The sequence below is a fragment of the Arachis ipaensis genome, chromosome B4, assembly GCF_059453495.1.
Source record: "Arachis ipaensis isolate K30076 ecotype BB chromosome B4, ASM5945349v1, whole genome shotgun sequence".
Lineage (NCBI taxonomy): Eukaryota > Viridiplantae > Streptophyta > Magnoliopsida > Fabales > Fabaceae > Arachis > Arachis ipaensis.
The window spans coordinates 69,334,044-69,343,138 of NC_142439.1; the positions used below are offsets into that span (position 1 = coordinate 69,334,044).

The following is a 9,095-nucleotide window of genomic DNA, read 5'->3' on the forward strand; positions in this document are numbered from 1 at the left end:
TTCTTGGTAAGTATTCTTGTTTGATCTTGATGATTTTTTGTTTTGTGTCTTTTCATGTTCATCATATGCATTCTTGAATTCTTAGTGTCTAAGCATTAAAGAATTCTAAGTTTGGTGTCTTGCATGTTTTCTTTGCATTAAAAATTTTTCAAAATTGTGTCTATGATGTTCATCTTGACATTCAAAGTGTTCTTGGTGTTCATCTTGACATTCATAATATTCTTGCATGCATCACATGTTTTGATCTATTTCATGCATTGCACCTTTTTAGTGTTTTTCTCTCTTGCATCATAAAAATTCAAAAATCAAAAAAATATCTTTCCCTTTTTCTCTCATCAAATTCGAAAATTTGGGTTGACTTTTTCAAAAAATTTTTAAAATCAAGTTGTTTCTTATGAGTCAAATCAAATTTTCAATTTGAAAATCTTATCTTTTTCAAAATCTTTTTCAAAAAATCAAATCTTTTTCAAAATTCTTAGTTATTTTCGAAAATTCCAAAAATATTTTTCAAAAATCTTTTTCTTATTTTTATATCAATTTTTCGAAAATAACATAATCAATTAATGTTTTGATTCAAAAATTTGAAGTTTGTTACTTGCTTGTTAAGAAAGATTCAAACTTTAAGTTCTAGAATCATATCTTGTGATTTCTTATGAATCAAGTCATTAATTGAGATTTTAAAAATAAAATCTTTTTCAAAATTAGTTTCTAAAATATCTTCTTATCTTATCTTTTTCAAAAATATCTTTTCAAAATATCTTTTCTAACTTCCTAACTTCTTATCTTTTCAAAATTTGTTTCAACTAACTAACTAACTTTTTGTTTGTTTCTTAACTTTTTCAAAACTACCTAACTAACTCTCTCTCTCTCCAATTTTCGAAAATATCCTTCCTCTTTTTCAAAAATTTCTTTTTTTTTATTTATTAACTACTTACTTTTATTTTTTATTTTAAAACTTTTTCGAAAAAAAAAAAATATATATATATATATATACTAACATTTTTCAAAAATCACTAACTCCTTTTCAAAAATTATTTTCGAAAATTCTCTCTCTCCCATCTTACTCTATTTATTCATTCATATCCTAACATCTCATCTCACATATCTAGCCTACTCACAGTTGTGTTTCTTCCATTATATTACATTCTTTGTCTCCCCCTCTTCTTCTACTCACACAGGGATCCCTATACTGTGGTATAAAGGATCCATATTATTATCATTATTATTTTTCTGTGCCTTCTTCTTTGTCATATGAGCAGGAGCAAGGACAAGAATATTCTTGTTGAAGCAGATCCAGAACCTGAAAGGACTCTAAAAAGAAAATTAAGAGAAGCTAAAATACAACAATCCAGAGATAACCTTTCAGAAATTTTCGAACAGGAAGAGGAGATGGCAGCCGAAAATAATAATAATGTAAGGAAGATGCTTGGTGACTTTACTGCACCAAATTCCAATTTACATGGAAGAAGCATCTCCATTCCTGCCATTGGAGCAAACAACTTTGAGCTGAAACCTCAATTAGTTTCTCTGATGAAGCAGAACTGCAAGTTTCATGGACTTCCATCTGAAGATCCTTTTCAGTTCTTAACTGAATTCTTGCAGATATGTGATACTGTTAAGACTAATGGAGTAGATCCTGAATTCTACAGGCTCATGCTTTTCCCTTTTGCTGTAAGAGACAGAGCTAGATTATGGTTGGATTCTCAAACCAAAGACAGCCTGAACTCTTGGGATAAGCTGGTCACGGCTTTCTTAGCCAAGTACTTTCCTCCTCAAAAGCTGAGCAAGCTTAGAGCTGATGTTCAAACCTTCAGACAGAAAGAAGGTGAATCCCTCTATGAAGCTTGGGAAAGATACAAACAGTTGACCAAAAAGTGTCCCTCTGACATGCTTTCAGAATGGACCATCCTGGATATATTCTATGATGGTTTATCTGAGCTATCAAAGATGTCATTGGACACTTCTGCAGGTGGATCCATTCAACTAAAGAAAACGCCTGCAGAAGCTCAAGAACTCATTGACATGGTTGCTAATAACCAGTTCATGTACACTTCTGAAAGGAATCCTGTGAATAATGGGACACCTATGAAGAAGGGAGTTCTTGAAGTTGATACTCTGAATGCCATATTGGCTCAGAATAAAATATTGACTCAGCAAGTCAATATGATCTCTCAGAGTCTGAATGGAATGCAAGTTGCATCCAACAGTACTCAAGAGGCTTCTTATGAAGAAGAAGCTTATGATCCTGAGAACCCTGCAATAGCAGAGGTGAATTACTTAGGTGAACCTTATGGAAACACCTATAACTCATCATGGAGAAATCATCCAAATTTCTCATGGAAGGATCAAAAGCCTCAACAAGGCTTTAATAATGGTGGAAGAAATAGGTTTAACAATAACAAACCTTTTCCATCATCCACTCAGCAACAGACAGAGAACTCTGAATAAAATACTTCTAATCTGGAAAACTTAGTCTCTGATCTGTCCAAGGCCACTGTAAGTTTCATGAATGAAACAAGGTCTTCCATTAGAAATTTGGAAGCACAAGTAGGCCAGCTGAGTAAAAGGATCACTGAAATCCCTCCTAGTACTCTCCCAAGCAATACAGAAGAGAACCCAAAAGGAGAGTGCAAGGCCATTGACATAAGCACCATGGCCGAACCTGTGAGGAGAGGAGAGGACGTGAATCCCAAGGAGGAAGACCTCCTGGGACGTCCAGTGGTCATTAAGGAGCTTCCCTCTGAGGAACCAAAGGCCTCTGGGGCTCATCTAGAGACCATAGAGATCCCATTGAACCTCCTTATGCCCTTCATGAGCTCTGATGAGTATTCCTCTTCTGAAGAGAATGAGGATGTTACTAAAGAGCAAACTGCCAAGTTTCTTGGTGCAATCATGAAGCTGAATGCCAAATTATTTGGCATTGATACTTGGGAAGTTGAACCTCCCTTGTTCATCAATGAACTGAGTGATCTGGATCAACTGACATTACCTCAGAAGAGACAGGATCCTGGAAAGTTCATAATACCCTGTACCATAGGCACTATGATCTTTAAAGCTCTGTGTGACCTTGGTTCAGGAATAAACCTCATGCCCCTCTCTGTAATAGAGAAACTGGGAATCTATGGGGTACAAGCTGCTAAAATCTCATTAGAGATGGCAGACAGCTCAAGAAAACAGGCTTATGGACAAGTAGAGGACGTGTTAGTAAAGGTTGAAGGCCTTTACATCCCTGCTGATTTCATAGTCCTGGATACTGGAAAGGAAGAGGATGAATCCATCATCCTAGGAAGACCTTTCCTGGCCACAGCAAGAGCTATGATTGATGTTGACAGAGGTGAAATATTCCTTCAATGGAATGAGAACTCCCTTGTGTTTAAAACTCAAGGATCTCCCTCTGCAACCATGGAGAGGAAGCAGAAAAAGCTTCTCTCAAAGCAGAGTCAACCAGAGCCCCCACAGTCAAACTCTAAGTTTGGTGTTGGGAGGCCACAACCAAACTCTAAGTTTGGTGTTGAACTCCTATATCCAAACTCTAAGTTTGGTGTTGGAGAGTTTCAACAATGCTCTGAACATCTGTGAGGCTCCATGAGAGCCTACTGTCAAGCTATTGACATTAAAGAAGCGTTTGTTGGGAGGCAACCCAATTTTTATTTATCTAACTAAATTTTTTTTCTTCTTAGTTATATGTCTTTGTAGGTTCATGATCATGTGGAGTCACAAAATAAATATAAAAATTGAAAATGGAATCAAAAACAGCAGAAGAAAAATCACACCCTGGAGGAGCATCTGTCTGGCATTCAAACGCCAGAACAGAGCATGGTTCTGGCGCTGAACGCCCAGAATGGGCAGCATCCTGGTGCTGAACGCCCAGAACAAGCATGGTTCTGGCGTTCAACGCCAGAAATGGCAGCAAATGGGCGTTGAACGCCCAAAATGGGCACCAACCTGGCGCTGAACGCCCAGAGTTGTGTGCAAGGGCATTTTACATGCCTAAATTGGTGCAGGGATGTAAATGCCTTGACACCTCAGGATCTGTGGACCCCACAGGATCATCTCAAGATCTGTGGACCCCACAGGATCATCTCAGGATCTGTGAACCCCACAGGATCCCCACCTACCTCATCATCTCTCTTTCCATTCATGATCATCCCTTCTGTTTTCCATTTACCACTCACATCCATACACCTACTACCTTCAAAATTCAACATCTCTCTCCCACCCAATCCCACCCATATGGCCGAATACACACTCCCATCCATCTCCTCCATATCTTCTTCTTATTCTTCTATTCTTTCTTCTTTTGCTCGAGGGCGAGCAACATTCTAAGTTTGGTGTGGTAAAAGCATAGCTTTTTTGTATTTTTTTTTTCCATAACCATTGATGGCACCTGAGGCCAGAGAAACCTCTAGAAAGAGGAAAGGGAAGACAAAAGCTTCCATCAAGGGTCTATAGCTCAGTGGTAGAACATTTGACTGCAAATCAAGAGATCCCTGAGATACCTCAGGGGATACATTTTCCTCCACAAAACTATTGGGAGCAAATCAACACCTCCCTAGGAGAATTGAGTTCCAATATGGGACAACTAAGGGTGGAACATCACTCCATCATGCTTCATGAAATAAGAGAAGATCAAAAAACAATGAGGGAGGAGCAACAAAGACAAGGAAGAGACATAGAAGAGCTCAAGGACATCATTGGTTCCTCAAGAAGGAAACGCCACCATCACTAAGGTGGATTCATTCCTTGTTCTTCTTTCTTCTGTTTTTCGTTTTCTATGTTATGTGCTTATCTATGTTTGTGTCTTCATTACATGATCATTAGTAGTAGTAACTATGTCTTAAGGTTATGAATGTCCTATGAATCCATCACCTCTCTTAAATAAAAAAATTGTTTTAATTCAAAAGAACAAGAAGTACATGAGTTTCGAATTTATCCTTGAACTTAGCTTAATTATATTGATGTGGTGACAATGCTTCTTGTTTTCTGAATGTATGCGTGAACAGTGCATATGTCTTTTGAAGTTGTTGTTTAAGAATGTTAAATATGTTGGCTCTTGAAAGAATGATGACTAGGAGACATGTTATTTGATAATCTGAAAAATCATAAAAATGATTCTTGAAGCAAGAAAAAGCAGCAAAGAATAAAGCTTGCAGAAAAAAATATAAAATAGGCGAAAACAAATAGAAAGAAAAAGAAAAAGCAAGCAGAAAAAGCCAAAAGCTCTTAAAACCAAGAGGCAAGAGCAAAAAGCCAATAACCCTTAAAACCAAAAGGCAAGGGCAAATAAAAAGGATCCCAAGGCTTTGAGCATCAGTGGATAGGAGGGCCTAAAGGAATAAAATCCTGGTCTAAGCGGCTAAACCAAGCTGTCCCTAACCATGTGCTTGTGGCGTGTAGGTGTCAAGTGAAAACTTGAGACTGAGCGGTTAAAGTCAAGGTCCAAAGCAAAAGAAGAGTGTGCTTAAGAACCCTGGACACCTCTAATTGGGGACTTTAGCAAAGCTGAGTCACAATCTGAAAAGGTTCACCCAATTATGTGTCTGTGGCATTTATGTATCCGGTGGTAATACTGGAAAACAAAGTGCTTAGGGCCACGGCCAAGACTCATAAAGAAGCTGTGTTCAAGAATCATCATACTGAACTAGGAGAGTCAATAACACTATTCAAAATCTGAAGTTCCTATAGATGCCAATCATTCTGAATCTCAATGGATAAAGTGAAAAGCCAAAACTATTCAAGAGGCAAAAAGCTATAAGTCCCGCTCATATGATTGAAGCTATGTTTCATTGATAGTTTGGAATTTATAGTATATTCTCTTCTTTTTATCCTATTTGATTTTCAGTTGCTTTGGGACAAGCAACAATTTAAGTTTGGTGTTGTGATGAGCGGATAATTTATACGCTTTTTGGCATTGCTTTTAGTATGTTTTTAGTAGGATCTAGTTACTTTCAGGGATGTTTTCATTAGTTTTTATGTTAAATTCACATTTCTAGACTTTACTATGAGTTTGTGTGTTTTTCTGTGATTTCAGGTATTTTCTGGCTGAAATTGAGGGACTTGAGCAGAAATCAGATTCAGAGGTTGAAGAAGGACTGCTGATGCTGTTGGATTCTGACCTCCCTGCACTCAAAGTGGATTTTCTGGAGCTACAGAACTCGAAATGGCGCGCTTCCAATTGCGTTGGAAAGTAGACATCCAGGGCTTTCCAGCAATATATAATAGTCCATACTTTGGCCAAGAATAGATGACGTAAACTGGCGTTCAACGCCAGCTTTCTACCCAAATCTGGCGTCCAGCGCCAGAAAAGGAGCCAAAACCAGAGCTGAACGCCCAAACTGGCACAAATACTGGCGTTCAACTCCAAGAAGAACCTCTACACGTGCAACACTCAGGCTCAGCCCAAACACACACCAAGTGGGCCCAGGAAGTGGGTTTATGCATCAATTACTTACTCATGTAAACCCTAGTAGCTAGTTTATTATAAATAGGACCTTTTACTATTGTATTAGGCATCTTTGATCAGTTGTATGCTATCTTAGATCACAATAGGGGGCTGGCCATCTCGGCCATGCCTGGACCTTCACTTATGTATTTTCAACGGTAGAGTTTCTACACTCCATAGATTAAGGTGTGGAGCTCTGCTGTTCCTCAAGGATTAATGCAAAGTACTACTGTTTTCTATTCAATTCATCTTATTTCGCTTCTAAGATATCCATTCGCACCCAAGAACGTCATGAAGGTGATGATTATGTGTGACGCTCATCACTATCTCCCCTATGAACACGTGCCTGACAAACACTTCCGTTCTACATGAAATAAGCTAGAATGAATATCTCTTAGATCTCCTAACCGGAATCTTCGTGGCATAAGCTAGAATGATGGCGGCATTCAAGAGAATCCGGAAAGTCTAAACCTTGTCTGTGGTATTCCGAGTAGGATTCAATGATTGGATGACTGTGACGAGCTCCTAACTCGCGATTGCAGGGCATTAGTGACAGACGCAAAAGGATAGTAAATCCTATTCCAGCATGATCGAGAACCGACAGATGAATAGCCGTGCCGTGACAGGGTGCGTGAGCATATTATTCACTGAGAGGATAAGATGAAGCCATTGGCAAGGGTGATGCCTCCAGACGATTAGCCGTGCCGTGACAGGGCATTGGATCATTTTCCCGAGAGATGACCGAAAGTAGCCATTGACAGTGGTGATGTATCACATAAAGCCAGCCATGGAAAGGAGTAAGACTGACTGGATGAAGATAGCAGGAAAGCAGAGGTTCAGAGGAACGAAAGCATCTCCATTCGCTTATCTGAAATTCCTACCAATGAATTACATAAGTATCTCTATCCCTATTTTATTATATAATATTCGAAAACACCATTATCACTTTATATCCGCCTGACTGAGATTTGCAAGGTGACCATAGCTTGCTTCATACCAACAATCTCCGTGGGATTCGACCCTTACTCACGTAAGGTATTACTTGGACGACCCAGTGCACTTGCTGGTCAGTTGTATCGAAGTTGTGACAAATTATGAATGTGTAATCACGATTACGCGTACCAAGTTGCTCACGTGCCAGGAATAGTTTGAGCCTGGACATCACAATTTCGTGCACCAACTATATACCCAATTCCCAAGATTTTTAACAAAGTATAAAAGTCCACTCTTATCTCAACCAAAGTTCCCAAACTTCCCCACACTTAGATGATACACACTCTCACTAACCTAAGCTAATCGAATATCCAAATGAAGGACATTTATTGTTTTTCACTTTAAAGCTAGTAATGTGCTAACTTTAAGAACAAAAAGGGATTAAAGTTGGCTCAAAGTTGGTTAACAAAGGTAGATAAAAGGGTAGGCTCTTTGGGACAAGTGAGCTTAATGAAAAGATGGCCTCAATCACATAAATGCATATATACATCAAACAATGGACATAAAGAATCAAACAAATCAAAGATTGCAATCATAAAAAGAGAATAACACACACAAGAATAAAAATAGTGGTTATATGATATAACCACACAATGAGGCTCAAAACTCACAAGGTTGTGTGTTCTTAGCTTAAAAATATGTTTCACAATATATTTCAGTAAGTTTCAATCAAAAGTTCTAACTCAAATCAATTAGGGTGTCAATGCCCTATCAAGAATGTTTTTCTTGGAAAGTTTTCAATATCTTGACTAAGCTTATTATGTATATGCAAAGACATGCAATAAAATAAGAGAGAATGTAATTAAAGCTCTAAAATATATACAAACCAAGAAAGAAAATGCAACTAAGAATTCAAAAAGAAGATGAAAGTGTTAGGATTAGAGTATGTCACCCAAGATTGTTGATCGGCGACGACCTCCCCACACTTAAAGGTTTGCACAGTCCTCTGTGCACTCAAAGGTGAGCTAGGGGTGAAGTGACTTTGGATTGCCACCTTCAGCTAGTGGATCAATCGGCTGCTGCATGCTCTTCCTCCCGCCTCCTTTGTTTATGGTGGATCACTCATGAAAGATAGAAGATAGGATAGTAATATGAGTGAATGCAAAAATAAGGAAGCAAAGAGTGTTGGAATGAGGTGGTATTCACTAGTATGAGGTGACTGAATAAATTTGTGACATGAAAAAAACAAGTGTGTGAATTCTAAGTTGTGCACGATTTAGAACACACACATACTAGAATGGATAACTATGTCAAAGTATACAAAATAACATGCACTTTACTCATCCTAGCGTGCTTGCAATACTTTAAAAGAGACTTGTAGGTTAAGATAAATAAACAAGCAATAAATTGGCATGAAAGCATTCAAGCAAGAATTAAAGAATTGTGAATTGGATAATGAAGCCGCACCTAGTTGACATGAAGTGGAAAACATGACATGCATAGTCCACAAGAATTCTAAGGTTTGGAATTAATCAAAAACAAGAATCAATTCGTTGGTAGCATAGTCCAAACCAACAATGAATTCTCAAGATCAAATATTAAATCCAATACAAAATAACCGAGAGTAATTAAACCTCGGGTTGTCTTCCCTAGGAGTTGCAATGAAATGTTGTTATTATTGGCTATTAGAGAAATGGGGATTGGATGACAATTGGCAAGA

At 38.0% G+C, this 9,095-nt stretch overlaps 1 non-coding gene across 1 annotated transcript; it reads right to left on the reverse strand.

Annotated features, from left to right (window-relative positions):
- Positions 1-1,785: 1,785 nt before the first annotated feature.
- On the reverse strand, positions 1,786-1,893 carry LOC148567831 (small nucleolar RNA R71). Its single transcript, XR_015882285.1, has one exon. It is a non-coding gene; the product is annotated as a small nucleolar RNA R71 (small nucleolar RNA).
- Between the last annotated feature and the right edge of the window lie 7,202 nt (positions 1,894-9,095).